The sequence below is a fragment of the Ovis canadensis genome, chromosome 1 (assembly GCF_042477335.2).
Source record: "Ovis canadensis isolate MfBH-ARS-UI-01 breed Bighorn chromosome 1, ARS-UI_OviCan_v2, whole genome shotgun sequence".
Taxonomy (NCBI): domain Eukaryota; kingdom Metazoa; phylum Chordata; class Mammalia; order Artiodactyla; family Bovidae; genus Ovis; species Ovis canadensis.
This window is the reverse complement of record NC_091245.1, coordinates 218,569,854-218,591,102: the sequence shown is the minus strand read 5'-3', so window position 1 is coordinate 218,591,102 and position 21,249 is coordinate 218,569,854. Positions and strand designations below refer to the sequence as shown.

Below are 21,249 nucleotides of genomic sequence, written 5' to 3'. Positions count from 1 at the left end.
CCTTAAGTTGAGATCTTCCTTCCCATTTGCAGAACTACCTCTCTGAGCTAAGACGTTATATCTCCCACATAGGTTCAGGGCATACCTCTATGACATGAACCTTATTCTACATCCTATTGCCAGAATAATCAACTTTGAAACCTCCTTCAGTCACTTCATGCCTTTATAATCCTATAGTGATTTCTCATTGTACTAAATTTAAATCCTTCAACATGTAGTTGGGAGCCCTCTCAAAAATTTCCTGGTAGTAAAGGCATCTTCATTCATTCATTCAAGAGGAGGAAGCAATATTTATATATTGAGTATCAGGTGCTAGAGGTTTTTATTCCTTATACCCTTAGCAGGAAGGCAATATCACTAGTTAATAAATAACTGACCCAGGCATAGAGAACTTTAAAAGCTTGACTAACGTCACTGGCTTTTGTCTAATTATAATTTCCATGCTTTTCCCCCTACACCATACTTCCTCTCATTTTGCAAACACTGACTGGGTTTCTATTCTGTGCCAAAACTAATGTTAGGCGTTAGGATAAGAAGACAAATGAAACACTGAGATTATATATATGAAAATGCATTTAAAATTTTAAGGCATTTTGTGTCATTGATTCTTCTTCTTAATTAGAACACATTCAATCTAGTGGTAGAAAATAGGAGAAATGATTCTGTTTTCTGAATTTCTCTTGCTTGCTTTTACCTCCTTGGCTAAGCCTGTCTTTCTACAGTTAGATTCAAACTTCCACCCTCTGAAGTTTGGCCATTTATCTAGTCATTCAGATTCTTCCATATCCTTTAAAATTAATTTATTCAACAAACATTTATAAGAGGGGTATTGTATTCAAAGCTCCATGCCAGGTTAATGGTGGGGATACAAAAATGAACAAGACCAGTCAAGTGGAAGAGATATACAATAATTTCGGAGCAATGTGAGAAGAACTGAACAGGATTATGAGATTGTGGGGAAAACAGCTGTGAGACTACAGGAAGGGAGGGAGGGAGTGATCAAAGATGAGGAAATGCTCTTCAGATAGGGGAAAGGAAGAAGTATGCTCCAGACAGAGTGAAAGCCTGTGTAGAGGGACAGAGGTGCTTGGACGTCAGGCGAGTTCGTCTGGGCTGGAGGCCATGGCTCAGGGGCAAGCCAGAGAAGCTGAGGCAGGAGCTGGGGAATCTCTGCTTTTTCTTTTTTCCCTTCCAATACAGGACTACGACTTAGGATTGGAAACTTGTTCTAGAAAGATGGCTTCAAGAGACCCTTTGGGAGCATTTGGGAAAAGAAGTCAGTCAGGGCCGAGGGCCCCAATGCATGGATTCATCATTACTCCTCTCATCTGCAAAAAAGAACTGCAAATTTCATGAGAAAAGGAGCTATTTCTTAGTATTCTTTTACATTCTTCAGGCTTTAATACAGTACTATATACAATAACTTTATCTAAAAATTGGTTTTTATGTATTTTTTAGATCAATGAAAGTAGTATGTTGCATCTGGTTGCTACCTAGTCCTGCTTTGTAGCCTAATCAGTTCAGATCAGTCGCTCAGTTGAGTTCGACCCTTTTCCACCCCATGAACCGCAGCACGCCAGGCCTCCTTGTCCATCAGCTCTCAGAGTCCACCCAAACCCATGTCCATTGAGTCGGTGATGCCATCCAACCATCTCATCCTCTGTCGTCTCCTCCTCCTGCCCTCAATCTTTCCCAGCATCAGGGTCTTTTCAATAAGTCAGTCTATATAACAATGTAGCCTAATAACTGAGGCTAAAGGTAATTATTTAGAATACCTGGGAAGCTAAAAGGGCTAGTGGCCTCTTTGGGATAAATTCTACTTACTTGTCTGCCTGGATAATTTGAGGGGTGACACAGGATGCAGTCAGTTTACCATTTTGAGTCTATACAACAGGATACATTACATTTGGCTTAATTAGTATAAACATAGCAGTTACTTAATGAGTCCTACTGTGCCTTTTGCATTATACTGTGTTTAATACAGAAATACAGACAGGAGTAAGGAACAGTCTCTGCTCTTAGGAGCACATATTGGGCACCGAAAGGGGGAAACAGACATTGTAACTTTGGTATTAATATAATCTCTTAAAGCTACGTGAATGGTATGAACAAAGTGCTGAGGGAAATAGAGAAAGGAGGTGACAGAACAGCTCATAAGGTTGTGGGGATTTTAAAAAAGTTCAGTTCAGTCGCTCAGTCGTGTCCGACTCTTTGCGACCCTATGAATCGCAGCACGCCAGGCCTCCCCGGAGTTCACTCAAACTCACGTCCATCGAGTCCGTGATGCCATCCAGCCATCTCATCCTCTGTCGTCCCCTTCTCCTCCTGCCCCTAGTCCCTCCCAGCCTCAGAGTCTTTTCCAATGAGTCAACTCTTCGTATGAGGTGGCCAAAGTATTGGAATTTCAGCTTTAGCATCATTCCTTCCAAAGAACACCCAGGACTGATCTTCTTTAGAATGGACTGGCTGGATCTCCTTGCAGTCCAAAGGACTCTCAAGAGTCTTCTCCAACACCACAGTTCAAAAGCATCAATTCTTCGGCGCTCAAATTTCTTCACAGTCCATATATGTGCAAATAAAAAAATGTCATACTCTTAACTCTGATAATTACATAGCAACCCCTGCATTTATACCGGTGTTGGCGATCTTGGCAGACCATGAACTCCTCGCCTTTCAGGAGTTGCTAGTTCCCTTAAGCCTCAGACTACTTTAAAGTCTGGCTGAACTGAGGAGTTTCTGGATAGTTATGCAGGACTAGGCGGGAACAGAGGATCCCACAGTTCCTGCGAATCGGAGCTTGTGGAGGCGGTTATACTCCGCAGATTACGGCAGTGGGCGGGCCCCAAATCCCGACATCATTGACATGGCGGAATCCCCCATCTAACCCTCCTGGTAGTTATTTGAGCGGCGGCGGCGGCCGGAGGAGGAGGAGATCGGCGGTGGAGACGGCGGCGGCGGCGGGAGCAGCGAAGGGGCGGCAGGGATTCTCGGGGCTGTCGGCTGGGGAGGCGTGGGAGACCCGGTGTGTGGCGCGCCCGGAGCCCCGCGTTTCAGCCCCAGGGAAGGTAAGGGATGCAGGAGCGGGAGTCTGGAGGGGACCGGGATCCCAAGTCTCTGCCGCCACTCTCGGCGCGCTGGAAAGCCCCGTCCGGACGCAGAGTCCGCCAAAGTGCGTGCCTGTCCCGGAGCGCTTCGGGAGCGCCGGGCTTCCCGAGGAAAACTTGCCGCCAGAGTGCTGGGGCGACCTGCGCTGATCTGGGCACCCCGGGAACAGGGGGCCCGGTGTGGGGGGTGCCGGCCTCCGCTTTGCGGCCGCGTCTTACTGGGCTCCGGGCCCCCGCTCATCCACACAGCTGGCCAAGGTTTGGAGGAGGGAAAAAAACGGGTAGATTCTTTCTTGATGGAAAAAAAAAAAAATCTGGGCAGTGGTTCCCGGGCTCTCCCTCCCCCCTCGTCCTCCCCAGCCTTCCCAGCAGATTTTGTCCGAGGAATCCGCTCCCCCTCCCGGAATCTCCGCGGCAGGAACGCTGCCCAGGAGGGGGAGGGCGGGCGGAGAGGCCGAGGAATCTTCGACGTGTCACTTTCTGAGGCCGTAGATTTCCATATGGTGGAGGGAGGAGGGCGGGTGTGCGAAGTGGGGCTGAAGTCGGGCCGCCTCTCCGCGCCAGGCGGGGGCGGGCCGGGACCTCCGACCCGGGGATGCTCGCGGGGAGGGTCCCAAGCCCGAGCCGGCCCCCCCCCGCCCAGGCCAGGCCTCTCAGGGACACTCCCCGCCTCGGCGCTGGCCACCTCAGTGCGCGCCACGTCCTCCCTCCCCGTCCTGCCCCCCGGGCTCCCCCCGGGCTGGGGGCGGTAACCGGCGGCAGCGGCCGGACTCCGCGAGCCTGGCGGCTGGAAGCTCGGGCGGGGGAGTGGGGCTCGGCGGGAAGGAGCGGGCGACCCGGTGTGTGGGCCAGCGTAGCTCCGGTCAGTCGGTCACCCCGAGGGGCTCCCGGGCCGGGGTGGGGCGGGCCGGCGGAATCCGCGCCCCGAGGCGGCCGGGAGGGGCCGCGCGGACCGTCTGGTGCCCGCGGCTGGGCGGGGGCCGGCCGGCGTGGGAAGGGCTTGTCACTCCGGGTGGAAAGTGGGGCCTCGGGCTGTGCCCGCGAACTTTCCCAAAGGTCCGGTCCCCGCGCCCCATAGGAGCCCGAGCACCCGGGCCTGATGTCCCCGGAGACGGGGCAGGGCCGCCCGGCGGCGCCGTTGGCGGGGAGGCTTCCAGGAGTGCGCGGTTGGAGTTGGAGCTTTTCGAATCTCAACTCCCACCCTTCTATCTTTGGCTAAGGGAAGCGATGGCATTTTATCTGGACAGTACCGTTTGCGGACTGCCTTAAAAGTTAAAACTTTTAATTTTTTTCTCATCAGTCCAGCACGTTCTTGAAACAAGATTTGGAATTTGGCCGCAGTGGGCCGACGCCGGGGCCGCAGATTCATACGTTGATCTCTCCATCCTTGTTGGTTTCTAGTCTCCCTCCCCCTCTTCCACCCAGGCTTAATCATATTTTGGAACGGGCGAGGTCTTTTGTTGGGTGGGCACCCCCCTTGATTGCTTGTCTGTTTATTTTTTGATGTGCAGTTAATTTGATTTGAATTTCCTCCAGTTTCCAGGCTCTCTTAGGGAAAGCTAAGGAAGAGGGAATATGCCACTTTTTTTTTTTTTCTTTTCTTTTTTTTTAATGTGGAGAGAGGTGGGGCATTGGGAAAGGGGAGGCACGGTGGTTGTGGGCAAAGAGTCAGAGGGAGCAGACAGACCCGGAAGAAAGGGAATCTGCTCTGGAATAACACTTTTTTTTTTTTTTGAGGCTTCTGGCCTCTGGCAAAAATGCTCTGTTCTGATTTCTACTGCCTGAGCTGCTCTTTACTCTCAAGTTAGAGCTGTGACACGGGGCCGGGACTACGCCCGGGGGAAGAGCCCATGCAGCCACGCCAAGAGCAGCCTGTAGCCCTGGTTTTGTGCCTTGTATGGGGGCCAGTGGTTTCCCCCGGTTGGAAGCGGCCTCTGTGGAACCGGCGTTTTGTAAATTTCCTGGCTCCCGGGGAGCAGCTGTTAATGACGGTAAAGTCTTTGGGCTTGCTTTCTGGTCCTGCAAAGGGACCTCACCTGTAAGGTCACTCGCCTCCTTCCACCATATGGAAATTCTCACTTTGTTTAGACACGAGAGGGTCACGCACAAGCTGGCCAAGAATGAGGCATACTTGGTAGAAATAAAAAGTCACTAAAAAATGGTACTTAAACTCGTATACGCTTTTAAAGTGTTTTGGTTTATATGCTCCTAAGAGGAAAGAATTCTACATAAAGATAGTGTTCATTTTAAAAGAGATCTTAAAACTGTAAGATATCATCATGGAATAGGAGGTTGTAGCTTCTAATTACAGTATGTACAATTTCAGAAAGATATTCCAGTAACCTTTTAAGACAGACTTTATAAATAGCTCACGTCAGACCATGGGCTATATTGGAGAGCCAGTCTTCTGGGGTTTCTGGAGGAATGGTTGGGATTAGTTAGGAAGCTGGCTCTAGGAGCCTAGGTAGTAGTTTACTCAGTAGGAGTTTTGCCTAACATTTCATTTAAGGTGGCAACATTTGATAGTGTCCTTAGAACTGAAAACCTGAAGACCCTCCCAACTTTTCAGTTTTAGGAAAACGAGGCCCAGTGAGGGGGAATGACTTGTTCCGTGTTTGTGATCTTAGATTAAAATGCAATACTAGATTAATATTTACTCTTTTGGATATCTAATGTGTACTAAATACTGCATTTAGTGGTGGGTTTTTTTTTTTAACAGTATCTCATTAAAATTCTAATAGTCTTTCAATTTAGGTGATGTTAAGGACATTTTATAGACAAGGCATTGAGGTTCATAGAAATTTAGTAACTTGCACAAGATCACATAGAATTTTCTTTGGTGATGGAAATGGTTTTATATCTCTGCTGTCCAGTATGGCAGTCACCAGGCACGTGTAACAGTTGTACCATTTAAAATGTGGCCTGTTTGGTAAAAGAATTACATTTTAAATTGTATTTATTTTTAATTATTTTAAACTGCTACTTGTGGCTAGTGGTTAGATACCCCAATTTTGGGTACTGTAAAGTAGAACTTTCTCTCAAATCTATTTATGTTTAACTGGATCCCATTCCTTTTAAGATTGCCTAGTTCAGTTTTCTTTCTTCCATACCACCAGAAGATGCTTAGATTTAGTTCTTAAGTGGAATTCAAATACCAGATTACCTGTAGCTCAAAAACAAGCAAATAATTGTTTTAAAAATACTTGCCTGTCATAGTAAAAACTGATAGACAAAAACTTTAAATGACATTTTCTGTTTGATTGAAATAACTGCTTATAGGAATTGTTGCTTATTTTCAGTATAATAAAGGAGTATAAGTAGGGAATGGTATGAAAAAATCACTAATAAGTTGAAAAAAACTACCCCCAATATCCATTTACCTGTTCATTGGGTGATTTTTTTTTTCAAATGTGTTCATTCAGGTAAATAATATAATCAAATCAGCATTAACTTTTCCTCATCTAGCTGCACGATTAACCTGAAGAATTAAAATCATTGCTTTGCTACCAAAGAAAGATTCTCTTGGTGGCATATGGTCAAATAGTTTTCCGATAAGTGGATTTAATTTAAATCGTTTGCATTTTAGAATTTATTTGGTAGAAGGAATTTCAACAACTTTCTTATTTTATTAATATATGAAATAGTGAAAATTCCAACTCATGTTAAAATAAGCATTTATTTATCTGGATTTCATCCATAAATATCCAATAACCCAGTACCTTTTTCTTTCCTTTTTCTTTTTTTTGCCTACTGCTTTCAAGAAAAGACAGATGACAAAATAATCTTTTATTAGAATTTTAAAAACAGTAACTTCCAGATTCCTTATAAATATATCTGAAGCTGCTCTATCTTTCATAGTTATTGTACTGCTCAGGGATAATTGCAGTTCATAATCCTGACCCTAGAGTATTAATGTAATTCTGAAAGACACTAGTAAGTCAGCCTTAAATTGTTCTATATTATTTTAGTGTTGTGTGAATTGCGTGGCCTCCAGCTCTGAAAATTGTAAATTCAACTAAAGGTGAGGCATCAGTTAATTAGACCATTCAGATAGCTGAAAAATCTTTCTATACTCTTTCCTGACTATTGGGATCATAGTTATTGTCAAAGAACCAACATAACAACCATGTTATAAATAGGATTATAGTGTTCTTATGAGCGTGACAAATACTGGAAACATGATTTAACTCAGGTTGCATAGTTCCATATTTTGGACATCAAGGTGCTTAATACAAATGAGACATTATTTAAAAGATATTGAAATGATAGGCAAAGATTAGAGATCTCATGGGCCTCCCAAATCTTATATCCCCTAGTGAGGGCCACATCTGAGTATCAGTTTGAAATCAGAATAATCTGTCAGGGACTTAATTTACTTCTTAGCTGTGTGTCCTTGATATATTTCTAAAACTCTCTTAGTCTGTTTCTTCATTTTAGTATAAGGAGAAAACATCGTACCTGTACCATTTTTCAAGTGGTTGTCACAAGGGGTTAATATGAGTCAGTGTATTGAAAAGTGTTTAGCAAGCCTTGCACAAACTCCATAGTTTATTACATTGCAAAGTTTAAAAACTGAGCTGTTCTTAGGGAATTAGTTTGCATGTTTTCAGAGACCTCGTGTTTGGACACTTTGAAAAATGTTTCATTTTTTTCTTTGTGATGAATGAATGAATAAAATTTCAATCTTTAGATTGCAGTTTTATTTTCTCCATATTCTTAATGCCGTAGTTGATTTGTGACCTCTCAAAAGTTGTATTTCCTTACATGTGGTCCATAGCTGGTTAGCACTGCTAAAGTGGACAAGACAGTCAGCTTGATTCAGAGTCATTCTTGAGGTAGAGGGGAAGAACGACAGTCTCCTAGAGGAATTCCCAAAATTGAATGATAGAGGCATGGGGTTCAGTCCCTATATGGTATCTTCAGTTCAGTCGCTCAGTTGTGTTCGACTCCCTGCGACCCCATGAACTGCAGCACGCCAGGCCTCCCTGTCCATCACCAACTTCCGGAGTTCACTCAGACTCACGTCCATTGAGTCAGTGATGCCATCCAGCCATCTCATCCTCGGTCATCCCCTTCTCCTCCTGCCCCCAATCCCTCCCAGCATCAGGGTCTTTTCCAATGCGTCCACTCTTTGCATGAGTGTGATATCTCAGTAAGCCTGTTATTTGAGCTTTCAGTAATTACAGCTGTGAGCCGAGGGTATGCTCAGTCTCTTCTGGCTCTGTGGCCCCATGGACTGTAGCCCGCCAAGCTCCTTCGTCCACGGGATTCTCCAGACAAGAATACTGGAGTGGGTTGCCATTTCCTCCTCCAGGGGATCTTCTCTACACAGGGATGGAATCCTGCAATGCAGGCAGATTCTTTACCACTAGCGCCATCTGGGAAGTCCCAGAACAGGTCTGGGTGGGGTGAAATTTGGGGAATAGGATGGAGAATACTGGAGTGGGTTGCCGTTCTCTTCTCCAGGGGATCCTTCCCAACTCAGGGATCTGGGTCTCTTGCATTGCAGGCAGATTCTTTATCATTTGAGCCACCAGGGAAGCCCAGTTATAGCTGAGAATGGGGGGGAAAAATCATTTTCTGTATAGGGAAATATTTGCAACCTACTGTGTTTTCACTTTGGAAATCACAATGCCTTTTCTTCACTTTAATGAAGTGGAGTTAATACATTCAGTGAGAGTTTTTGTGGTAAGATATGCAGTTCAGTTCAGTCACTCAGTTGTGTCTGACTCTTTGAGACCCCATGGACTGCAGCATGCCTGGCTTCCCTGTCCATCACTAACTCCTGGAGCTTACTCAAACTCATGTCCACCGAGTTGGTGATGCCATCCAACTATCTCATCCTCTGTCATCCCCTTCTCCCGCCTTCAATCTTTCCCAGCATCAGGGTCTTTTCCAGTGAGTCAGTTCTTCGCATCAGGTGGCCAAAGTATTGGAGTTTTAGCTTCAGCATCAGTCCTTCCAATGAGTATTCAGGAATGATTTCCTTTACAGTGGACTGGTTGGATCTCCTTGCAGTCCAAGGGACTCTCAAGAGTCTCCTCCAACACCACAGTTCAAAAGCATCAATTCTTCAGCACTCAGCTTTCTTTATAGTCCAACTCTCACATCCATAGGTGACTACTGGAAAAACCATAGCTTTGACTAGACGGACCTTTGTTGGCAAAGTAATGTCTCTGCTTTTGAATATGCTGTCTAGGTTGGTTATAGCGTTTCTTCCAAGGAGCAAGCGTCTTTTAATTTCATGGCTGCAGTCACCATCTGCAGTGATTTTGGAGCCCAAAGAAATAAAGTTTTCTACTGTTTCCATTGTTTTTCCATCTATTTTCCATGAAGTGATGGGACTGGATGCCATGATCTTCGTTTTCTGAATGTTGAGTTTTAAGCCAGCTTTTTCACTCTCCTCTTTCACTTTCATCAAGAGGCTCTTTAGTTCCTCTTCACTTTCTGCCATAAGGGTGGTGTCATCTGCATATCTGAGGTTATTGATGTTTCTCCTGGCAATCTTGATTCCAGCTTGTGCTTCAACCACCCCAGCATTTCTCATGATGTACTCTGCATGTAAGTTAAATAAGTAGGGTGACAATATACAGCCTTTATGTACTCCTTTCCCAGTTTGGAACCAGTCTGTTGTTCATATCCAGTTCTAACTGTTGCTTCTTGACTTGCATACAGATTTCTCAGGAGGCAGTGTCAGTTGGTCTGATATTCCCATGTTTTAAATAATTTTCCAGTTTATTGTGATCCACACAGTCAAAGGCTTTGGTGTAGTCAATAAGGCAGAAGTAGATTTTTTTGGAACTCTCTTGCTTTTTTGATGGTCCAGCAGATGTTGGCAATTTGATCTCTGGTTCCTCTGACTTTTCTAAATCCAAGTTGAACATCTGAAAGTTCACGGTTCACATACTACTGAAGCCTGGCTTGGAGAATTTTAAGCATTACTTTGCTAGTGTGTGAGATGAGTGCAATTATGCGGTACTTTGAACATTCTTTGGGATTGGAATGAAAACTGACCTTTTCCAGTCCTGTGGCCACTGCTGAGTTTTACAAATTTGCTGGCATATTGAGTACAGCACTTTCACAGCATCATTTTTTTAGGATTTGAAATAGCTCAACTGTGAGCCTGTTATTTTCAAGTAATTCTTGAAAATTACTTAATTTTTTAAATTTTTAAAAATTTAAAAAATTTTTTTAAATTGCCTTAATTCTCATCCTTGTGCAGCTGCTGGGAATGCACTTGGGTAATAGAAAGTGAAAGTTGCCCAGTTGTGTCCAACTCTTTGTGACCCCATGGAATTCTCCAGGCCAGAATCCTGGAGTGGGTAGCCTTTCCCTTCTCCAGAGGATCTTCCCAACCCAGGGATTGAACCCAGGTCTCCCACATTGCAGGCAGATTCTTCACCACCTGAGCCACCAGGGAAGCCCCTACGTAGTTGAGGAGAAGCTTTATTCCTTAGTTGACACTGAATGCCTTTGAATATAGGAAAATATTTGGAAGCACATTTTTTTTTTGCCTTAAAATACACAATACTGTATATGTAGTATTAATGTGTTTTTTAAAGGCAGAGAATGTTTCAGTCACTCTGGCTAGACAGAGGCAGGTTTCTGTTGAAGCAAAGTGCAGGCTCACTTGGGAGGATGACTTGATGGTTGGTACTTGAGCTTCCTTGGTGGCTCAGTGGCAAAGAATCTGCCTGCTAATGCTGGAGATGCAGATTTGATCCCTGGGTTGCAAAGATCCCCTGGAGAAGGAAATGGTAACCTGCTTTAATATTCTTGCCTGGGAAATCCCATGGACAGAGGAGCCTGGAGGGCTGCAGTTCATGGGGTTGTGAAGAGTTGGACACAACTGAGCAAGCACATACTTGAACTCTTTGCAAGGTACAGCCACTGAGAAGCAGGTCCCTAGTCACGAGCTTACCCAGAGGGGACTTGTTTATGGTGTGGGTTTAGTGTCAAGGATCTGCCCTTGGAGACCAGAGGTATGTGGGGGCAGGGGTTGGAACCGAAAGAGGAGAGGGGAAGTTGGGAGGTTTTTAAACCACCAGGAATAAATCCAGTAAGATAAGACTATAGTGGTCATCTATTACAGGTGGGAAAGTTTCTTAATTTAAAAATGTATCAATCCTTGAATCTCTTTTATTGGTCCCTCGTTGAGATATAAAAACACCTGGATTGTAATTTCATTGGCTGATGAAAGGTCCTTGCTGGAACTCAGCGTCGGTTCAGTCACTGGCTCCTATTATCTTTTTTTTCTGTAATATTAATACTGCTTGTCAGTTTTCATATAATTGGAGGGAGAAGATTTTAATGGTGTTGAGCCAAAGCTAGCATAATTTGTGATTCTAGTAAGTTTCCGTTTAAAATGTCCCTTGTATTAAATGATTATATTTGAGTTTAAAATATAATTATGTAATTTTATTTCATTCACTTATTACTCAGGAGGTGCTTAATGAAATATTCTATGCTGTTCTGACTTTTTTGCAAATTCAAGACATTTTTCTGTTTACTTACAGGGGTCTTTTGCTCATATTTTTGAAATGTTGTAGAGGGAACTGTGTTTGCCACCAGACTCCTAGGGTAGGGTGTGACAATTTAGTCCTTTGCTCCTATCTGAAATCTGAAAAATGTTAACAATTGAAACACCTATAGGCTATGTTTAAAACTAAATTTATATAAGAATTAAAGGCTTTTGATACAACCTTGTTTTAACTTTGGAAGATGAACTTTTTTTTATAAAGGCAACCAGTCAGAAAAATTTGTTTAAGTTGATATAGTACAGACTCATAATGTTCAATTATGAAAAGCTTTCTGTTAAAATAACTATCTGGAAAATTGTCTTCATACGTGAGCAAATGTAGTATGTTTGAGAAATAATGGAAGATTTTAAAATCCCAGGAAATAACACAATATAATTTATTCTTAAGGGGCTCAGTCAGTTTATCCACAGCTGGTGGGAGAGGGTCTCTGTTAAAAATAATTTCATTGTTCTGGATGTAACTAATTAGGAATTTGCAATTATCCAGGCAAGTCTAAGATAAAGTTTGGCTTACTACTTTGTATGAAAAGGTTTTAGTGTAACAAGTTTAAATAGATCATAAGAGGAATATTTACTTAATTGGGAGAACAAACCACTTTAAGCACCTTGGAAAAACCTATTTACTTGAAAGCAATGTAAAACTGCAGTATTGGTTGAGAATAGTTCTACTACTGGGCTTTTTCATAAAGGTGTGGGACTGCCATGAAATAAATGGCAATTTATTCAGTACTGTCACATGAACTAGGAATAGTTAGAAGTATATTTTTGTATACAAAATAAGTCATAACAGTAAGCAAATGTCCCCCTCCCCATATCTCATCCACTCCCACCAGTGGAGTCCCAGATATGCCTGTTGATTTGCTTTGAATGTTTTCTATTGATATTTGTTTTGCTACTTGTTGTCTCCTCTTGTAAGCACTTGATGGCAGATTGGTGAGAGCAGGTGTTAAAGGCTTAAAAACGTCATAATTGCTTTTAACTGCCCATCTCTTCCTCCATATGGAATTGGGCAAAATTGTGGAAAGCTTGCCAGTGGTATTTAGGTAAGTTTATTATAAATCTTTCCCTTCTACTTTTACTAAAGCAACACCTTTCTGAACAGCTTAGTTCCAGGTATTTTGTGAACTGACCCCCAAGAAAAGTAAATTTCTTTAAAAAATATTTTAAAATATTTATATCGACTTATTCAGACATGAGGTTTTCAAATATTTGACTTTTTAGAGTTCAGACTGACCAGTTTTTATGGTACAGGTTGTAAATGTAGGATCCTCAACATGCTTTTAGGATATTATGCTCCTTTTTATTTTATACTGAAAAAAAATTAAAAATACATTTTCTATTTTCTATTATTTAAGTCACTTAAGAGAAAAATGTTAAAAGTCATTAGATATTACTGTTCCTCATTTTTCTGTTTTTCTTGTACCAAGAAAAAAAAATCCAATTTAGGGTAATAAAGGTAAATGTTAATCTGAATCAGAGAATACTTGAATATGTTGAACTGGAACACTAGTATATTGTTGTTGGGAATGTACAAAGGTACAGCTGCTGTGGAAAATAGTTTTGTGGTTTCTCAAAAAGTTAAATATAACATCACCTAGCAATTCCATTCCTAAGTATGTACCCCAAGTAACTGAAAGCAGGGACTCAAACAGATACTTGTATACCAGTGCTTATACTGGTATTATTTAGAATATCTAAAAGGTGAAAAAAGCCAGATGTCCATTCACAGATGAATGGATAAACATAATGTGGTTTATACATACAGCGGAATATTATTCAACCATAAGAAGGAGTGAAATTCCAATACATGGTACAACAGAGCTGAGCCTTGGAAACATTATGCTGAGTGAAATAAGCCAGACACAAAAGGGCAAATATTGCATGTTCCTGCTTATGTGAGGTCCCTGAAATAGGCAAATTCATAGAGAAGAAAAGGAGAATAGGACATTACCAGAAGCTAGGGGAAGAGGAATAAGTGTTATACTTCGATTGGTCCTGAGCTTCTGCTTGGGATACTGAAAAGTTCTGGAAATGAATAGTGGTGATGGTTGCTCAATATTGTTAATGCATTTCATGTACCTGAACCTTCATGTACCCTGAACCATGTGATTAAAAATGGTTAAAATGGCAAATGGTATGTATGTTTTATCACAATAAAAAACTGAGAAAAATACTGAAGGAGGTTTCTTCCACCCTATTTCAGCTCGCCTCTGTTTGCTCCTCCTTGGTCTACTCCTTGCTGGGTATGTAGATGTTCCCCCTCCCTTCCCATTGCCTAGTGCAGTGTAAAGGGTGATTTCCCATAGGCCATTTTTGGAGGTCAGCGTTTCCTTATTTTATTAACTGACTTGAATTTAAGAGGAGACTATTTAAAAGTAGGAGATCCCTGGAGAGAGAGAAAAAAGGTATTTTAACATTTAGATGAGCCAGGTAGTTTATTAATATCCACAGACTATGTAGACACACAAAGGTGGTCTATCGTGAGTTTCACTGTGAGTCGTCCAGGGAGTAGGATGTACAATTAGACCTGTCATATTTTCTAACCTTTAAACATTTTTTTGTAATTTCAGTTGTGTCATCTTCCATACTCTAGGGAAAACTTTGATTTCCACTTAGAGAAAGAGTCTAAGTCATCTCAGTACTAGTGTTGGAAAAGCATTTAAGGAAAAGCATTCTTCAGTTTGTTAGACTAAAACTTACTGAGAGGGACTAGAGTGAGAGAAAACAATTATGTAGTATTTTATTCATCTGAACTCATCTCTAGCACCTATTAATTTCACAGTGGTGACTGTTCTCTGAGTGTTGGTTTTTTGTTTTGCTTCTGAGATACAGATGTTGAGTTTAGGTAGATCACTTATAAAATGATGGTGCAGGATTTTTGTTAAGTGATTGGATATAAAGCTTAAACATCTGGCATAAAGTGCATGTTATGAATAGTGAAAATATCAGATAAAAATCCAGATGGAAAGACTTTGCTCCAGAGCCATGATTTTAGGTAATTTATCATTTTCTTTAATTTCTTCTGGCACTATTTCTGTACTTTTCAGAACACTTGTCCTTTTCAGTGCTGTCTGATTGTCTCCTTACTTGAGTATAGGAATGATTACTTATTTACCTTAATGTCTTTGGAGAGTGCATAGTAAGTGCTCACTGGATGGATGGTTGGATGAATTCCTAGGCTAAATATGCCATTTAAACTTAGTACCTCTTCTCAGACACTCAAGTCATTATTTCTCTGCTGAAGTAGGTCTTTTTGAAGCATGGGCGATATTATAGGCATTGTGTTTCCACGGTTTTCCTGAAAATTTTTTTTCTCATGGTAGGATCTAATAAAATATTAAATTAAAGGCATGAGTCACTTTCAGTGCAAACCTAGCCTTTCATCCATTGCTATTTTTTTTTTTCATCCATTGCTATTTTAAAGAAACAAAGTTCTCCAGAGAGTACATGGATTATTTCCCCCCCATGTTTGTATCATATCACTGATTGATTTTGAAAATACAAATAGAACAAATAGCTTATATTTCTGTCCCCTAAAAATGCGACCCTCGATTATGTATGTTTTGCTTGTCTACTGGAGTCAGCTTGGGAATTATAAGTTAAGAACATTATTTTTGGAAAAAGATGACATTTCAGAGATTTATGGTAGTTTAAAATGATCTTCTTATAGGGAACCTCTAGAATGGAGACATTGAGGGGGCAGGAAAAAACCCCAGCATGTGTCTTGCTAAGTGGTTGGGGGTCCAGCAGAGAGAGTTGATTCTGCTAGACTGGAGGCCAGAGTATTTGGTGCTAAACTAAGCCGTGGAGAAAAGGTAAGAGAGTGTCTCATGGAAACCTGAGGTGACTGACCTCAGCCACTAGCGGGGAGAGGTCAGCACACCTGAGAAGAGGAGAGTCTCTCGGAACATTCTAGGGCTAATGTCTGGGCGGAAGGTGCACGTGTGCCCTCACTCACGAAATCTGGGGTAGGATCCGAAATCTTCATGAGGTGTTTCAGGTGAATTCTGTGACAACTCTGGGAAACCCAGGCTTGGGAACTCGGCCCTATCCTTTCAAGGTAATCTATCCTTTTCAAGTTTTTTACCTGTTGCCTGGAAAGAGGTGAGGTGGGAGGAGTACTTAGAAGGGACACCAGAGGACTCTAGTTAGGACCCAGGGCAGAATTGAAGGGTTCCTCAGGGGGGTTTGGCTTCATGTTCTTTGGGATAAAATGATAACCACCCTTAGTGGTTTAATATGGAAACGAGGACACTTGTCATTTGTGCACTAAATCCAAACATTTGGACTGCACGCCAGATGTAAAACAGTGACCAGCAATTGTTGAGTACATACTACGTGTCAGGGACTTGCATGTATATAAAACTATGGAAGATAGAAAAGATTTCTGTTTTTCTATGTTTCTACCATCTACTGCAGGAGCCCGATCATACCTGGTGTGCTGTAAATGTATGTCAGTGAACTAAGATTAGAGAATATGCTCAAAAAGGTTAAAAAGATCACCTGGACTGATGCCAGAACTTTTTTTCAACTATATCACACTGCTGCTTTAATAGTTCACATTAAATGTCTTCTTTGTATCTCCAAACTTGGAACAGGGTCTGTTTGTGTTCCCAGGTAGCTGAATGCTAAGGCTAAGTACTAGTTGAATGCCTTCCATGTGTTCAACCTGTCGATGGTCCAGAAACCTAAAATTTACTTTTGAAACAATAATAATATTCTGGACATCTCCCAAGAGGGAGATTTTCCTAGATTGTTTTCTGTAATAGCAACTGAACCTTGGAATGAGAGAAACCAGAGAATAAAAGTATCCTTCATAGAGTGTAATATATGAGAAACTCAATATAGTGAATGGGAATAATCTAGAGCAGCTGATTAAGAAATGGTAGTGAAGTTTTACCTAACTCAGACATGTGAAAAATGCTGTGAGAGAGAGTCCTTTTCACTCAGTGGCAACACCGTTTTGTTCATCTTGCATTCTCTCTCCCCGGTGCCTTTCATTTAAGTTAATTTATATAGTGTAAGATCCTGTACTTATAAGCTGCACCTGGAAAAGCAAGGCCTCGCATTCCTAATACTAACCCCTTCTGTCCTTTTAAGGCTAATAGTTTGTGGTGTTTGGTTTGCACTGAAGGCAGCCACAGGGGTGGGATGAGCCCAGAACTGACTAGAACGTGTCTCGTCTCTGCAGACGCCAAGAGCAGCTCCCGTGGTGCATAAAAGGTGACCTCAGGATTCAGAGAGGCCCTCTGCTTTTCCAGACGGCCCAGGCTAAACCTGGGGAGCTGGCAGCCCTAAATGCTTCCTTTGTTAGAAATTATTGCACTCCCTACTCCATCTTTAGAAAGTGAGTTCACCAAAGGTGAGTTAAGGACAAGGCTTTGAAGTGGGACCTGACTTGCTTTCTCTCGCTGTTTGTGTGTGGGGCGGTGTGGATGAAGAGTAATGAAGATGCAGTGCCCACGGCGGTGTTGCCTGAACACTGCTGCGTACTCCTTCACAAGAATGCTGCTCATGGTCCAGAAGGAGCCGTGTGCTTCTCGGGGGATTGTGTGTCCACAGAATGGGGAGGACTGTGAGAACAACCTTCTCTTGTTTCTCAAAACTTCTGTCCAGGAGGGAGGCTATAAATGGTAAAATGTCCATGACCCGTCGCCACCCCAGAGAGGGGCTCCCTGATGCTGGCCTGCCTACATGCCCTCCCCTCGGTGCAGCTCGGGGCTAGCAAGCCTTTGCCTTGTAACCAGGCTTTCAGAGCTTGATGGCGGTGGTCTTCCATGACAGAGTACTACAGGATCTAACTAACTTTAAAATTAAAAAAAAAACTTTCTTTAAAAATTGAAATATAGTTGATTTAGAATGCTGTGTTACTTTCAGGTATATAGCACAGTGAGTCACTTATACATATGTATATATCTCTATTCTTTTTCAGATTCTTTTCCGTTATAGATTACTACAGAATGTTGAGTATGATTCCCTGTGCTCTACAGTAGGTTCTTGTTGGTTATCTGTTTTGTATATAGGAGTATGAGTGATTGAACTAACTTTTAAGAGCACTTAATTTTAAAACATCTATTTTATACTTTAAGGTCTAAAGGAAACAGTGTTAAGCACTGTAAAAAGGGAGTATGTTTTAATTTTTGAATTTGGGCACTTTGTTGTCTTAAGTTTTAAATTGCTTGGATCCTCACCTATCTAACCCTTTGTACACTTTTACCATTTTCGCCTGAAAGTGGAGATTTATAGATACGTAATTAATTTTGGATAAAAGATACTGAAATTGCCCATGTGTACACTCATATTCAAGGAAATGAATGAAATCTGCTTTGAGCCTCCTAGAAAGGAAGTTCAGTTTTTAAAATGCTGCCCTTTTAAAATTGTTTAGCTGTTTAATGAATGTCTCATTATTTATACTTAGCACATAAAAATACTGGATATGGATGTTCTTTTGTTATGCCACAAATGAAGACTGATAATTCCCAACCCCCTAGCTACATTATATCCCTAAATTCTAGACCAGTGTATTCAGATATAGATCTTTACCTTAATTCCCACAGGCATTTCTAACTTAGTCTACCTGCTGTCTTTTTTTTTTTTAAGAGACTTATGGGAGCAGGGAGAAGAAATGGGTAATAATTTTTAAGGCTTGTGTCTTAATTCAGGCTTTAATTAGCAACAGGTATCTTTACTTTGGACTTCCTAGGTATTGCTAGTGGTAAAGAACTCCTCTGCCAGTGCAGGAGACATAGGAGATGTGGATTCAGTTGCTGAATTGGGAAGATCCCCTGGAGGAGGGCATGGCAACCTACTCCAATATTTTTGCCTGGAGAATCCCGTGGCTAGAGGAACCTGGTAGGCTGTAGTCCATAGGGTTACAAAGAGTTGAACACACCTGAAGCGACTTAGCACACACGCATCTTCAATGCAAAGTTTCTTTACTAATGCAGTCGAGTCATTTCCAAGTTTATTTGATTTTGACATTCTAATCTTGCTGTGTGGTTACTGCACTGTAGTTTTAACTGTATTTTAATGATACCTGGGACACTGATAATTTTAAAACCTAGTCTTTTAGATTTTTCTATTTGCTTATTAGATTTGTGGAAACAATGTCATTTCCTATTTATGTTTTACTTTCCAATTCTCTTAATTCAGTTTTCTCTGGAGTACAAACCCATTAAAGCATAGTAGTTGGCTAATAAGAGAAAATTGAGGGTACAAATTTTCCCTAGATTCCCTTAGCTTCATTTTGTTTGGAGTAACTTTAGGCCCCAAGTGTTTGCCATTAACGTTCTATTTTTGCAGGCTTTCCTCTCTTGCTTTTGTGAGAAGCAGGGATCGTAGGAGGGAGTAGAGGAAAGTAGGCCAGGTTTGAGAAGGATGTAGTGCCAATGAAGGTGAGTGAGTTTGTCTCTATTATGTTTTATGTGGGATGATAAGTTTTCCAAATTCTAATTTCCACTGAGTCATCTGCGAGTTCAGTAGAGGGGCAGTTCTTTGTCTGCTGTCAGATGTTCTGCTTGGCAGATTAATGAACAACCTCTTTTTTTAAAGTATTTTTAATGCAGATTGCTGTATTTGCATATTTTTAGTTAAGTGTCCATTTTGGCCAAGAAATAACTTTTTCATACCATTTTTTCAGGAAAAAGCATATTAATAACTTTCTAGAAAGGTTAATCACAAGATAGGTTGGATGAAAAGGAAATATCTTTTAGAGAAACCACTCTTCTTGGAAGTTCTCTAGTTCTTGTCTATAAATAATGGCAGAGAAGCTAATCACTTGGAGCTAATATTTTTGGTAAGGAGGTAAATCTTTCATCATCATTTGTAGTGGGAGGACGGAGCCCACGTGCTCTGGAAACTGAGCCCTGAGTTTGAGACCCCGGAGTTTCAGCTCTCTGCAGATGTGTAAGTCTTTGGTTAACTACAGCATCTTGGTGGCTTTGTCTGTTAAAAGGAATTGTTAGAACTGTTTAGCTCCGTATGATGCTTTGTCAAGTGCTTAGCAAGAGAGAGCTGTTATTTTATTATTTTATTCACTGATTACAGACATTAAATCATTGGACATACTTCTTAATGGGATGATAGTTATTTAAAATCATTTCCCTGTTACTTTAAAAGTATATATGAATACAAGCCATCAGTTTTGTCTTGGCCTTACCCCTGACTCCTTGAGTGTTCTTGTTCAAGTGACATCTTTGTAGTTCATCTCCAAAATCATGCTTGAGCTGTTGAGCTTATAAGGGAATGTGGGCATAGAATGAAATAAATTATGTGAGAAGCACTTTTGGGGGGTTGGAGGGAGCATGTCACAATGCCAAGAAAAGTACTTTAAAAAGTGCTATTTCTACCAGTATTTTTCTTCTTCCCTGCCCACTCCAAGAAAGGTGGTCTCTTTTTAAGTAGATATACAGCAGTTTTGCTTCCTCTCCAAAGTCTGGGATCTAAGGAAAGTTGTAATAAAGGGGAGTAACTCGCTCCCTTTCCCTCTCTCTTTTTTTGTGGATGTTGCTCTAACTTTTTAAGAGAGAAGATCGGGCCTTGACTTTAGTGGGCAAAACCATGGGGCTCCAAGACCTGCTTTTCCTCTCTGGGTCTTCACATCAGATGATGTTCTTCATCTCTATACAGTGGCATAGAGATGCCACTGCAGGGAACCGCACGGTGCAGGCTAAGCAAGACCTTGACATATTTTAAATCTTAGCCACCTTTGTTGCTCAGTGTTTCAATGCTCATTTCTTTAGAATAACATAGAATATTTGGCAGAGTTGTCAATGACTAGAATGGTTTTCTCTGCTTTGGCAGTACCTAAGCCTTACCAACTTCTTATAAATTGGAAGCTTAGCTCCAAAAACATAAAAGAAGAAAAACCTGAATTTTAGCTAGTTGTGTACTGGCAGGTTGTCTTAGACATAAACATAGTTGAATGGAAAGGATAATAGGGACTGGAGCCTGTGTTGCTCGATGGGAGTGAATGAGCCAGTGTTAGACCTTAATGTTGGGGAAAAAAAAACAACCTTCACCATTTTAAAAAAACAAAACAAAAACAAAAATCAGGCAGTCATTGCGGGCTAACTGATGAAAATGAAAGGTCAGTTCCTTCAGTGCCCCACCTCAGTGTATGCCCCAGGCCATGTTAATAATGGCAATCCTATTATTTTCTTGCAGTAAGCAGGAAATGCTGTCTACACCCATTAGATTTGTTTGAGTGGCCCCTGGCTGGAAATGAAGAAAATTTAATTTTCTAACTAGCTAGGAGGAAAAAAAAATCATGCAGTGCTGGAGGTTGATTGGGGGACTGGAGTAAGAACAGTGTTATTAAAAAAAGAACTTGATGTTTTTAATCTCGATTATAGGAATGTATGTACATTGAAATCATGAATGGACTTGTATGCAGGTTATGTGTGTAGAAAATCTTTCTGAATATTGTCAGAACTGGCTCAGTTCTGGATTTTTTACCACATTTTTGCAGACTGCACAGTTCTCACATATCCCACTGGCTGCTGGAAACTTGCTGGGTTAGTTGTTTTTAACATTGATTTGCTTTTCAAAACCAACATTCATTTTGGAGAAATTTGTATATTCGTTAGGGCAATCAGTTACTCTGTT

The 21,249-nt window shown here is 41.5% G+C and overlaps 1 protein-coding gene across 4 annotated transcripts in view; it reads left to right on the top strand.

Annotated features, from left to right (window-relative positions):
• The window catches only part of FNDC3B (fibronectin type III domain containing 3B), a 414,553-nt gene that overhangs the window by 56,440 nt on the left and 336,864 nt on the right, over nt 1-21,249 (top strand). Inside the window, exon 1 of one of the 4 annotated variants that reach the window (XM_069560042.1) lies at nt 2,592-3,065. The exons of 1 other annotated variant lie outside the window; for it this stretch is intronic. The gene's annotated coding sequence lies outside the window, so the exon portion shown is untranslated. Of the gene's footprint in view, nt 1-2,591; nt 3,066-3,642; nt 3,967-21,249 lie in introns of those variants that run through there. 2 more of the 4 variants (XM_069560049.1, XM_069560061.1) reach the window with 2 other exon arrangements.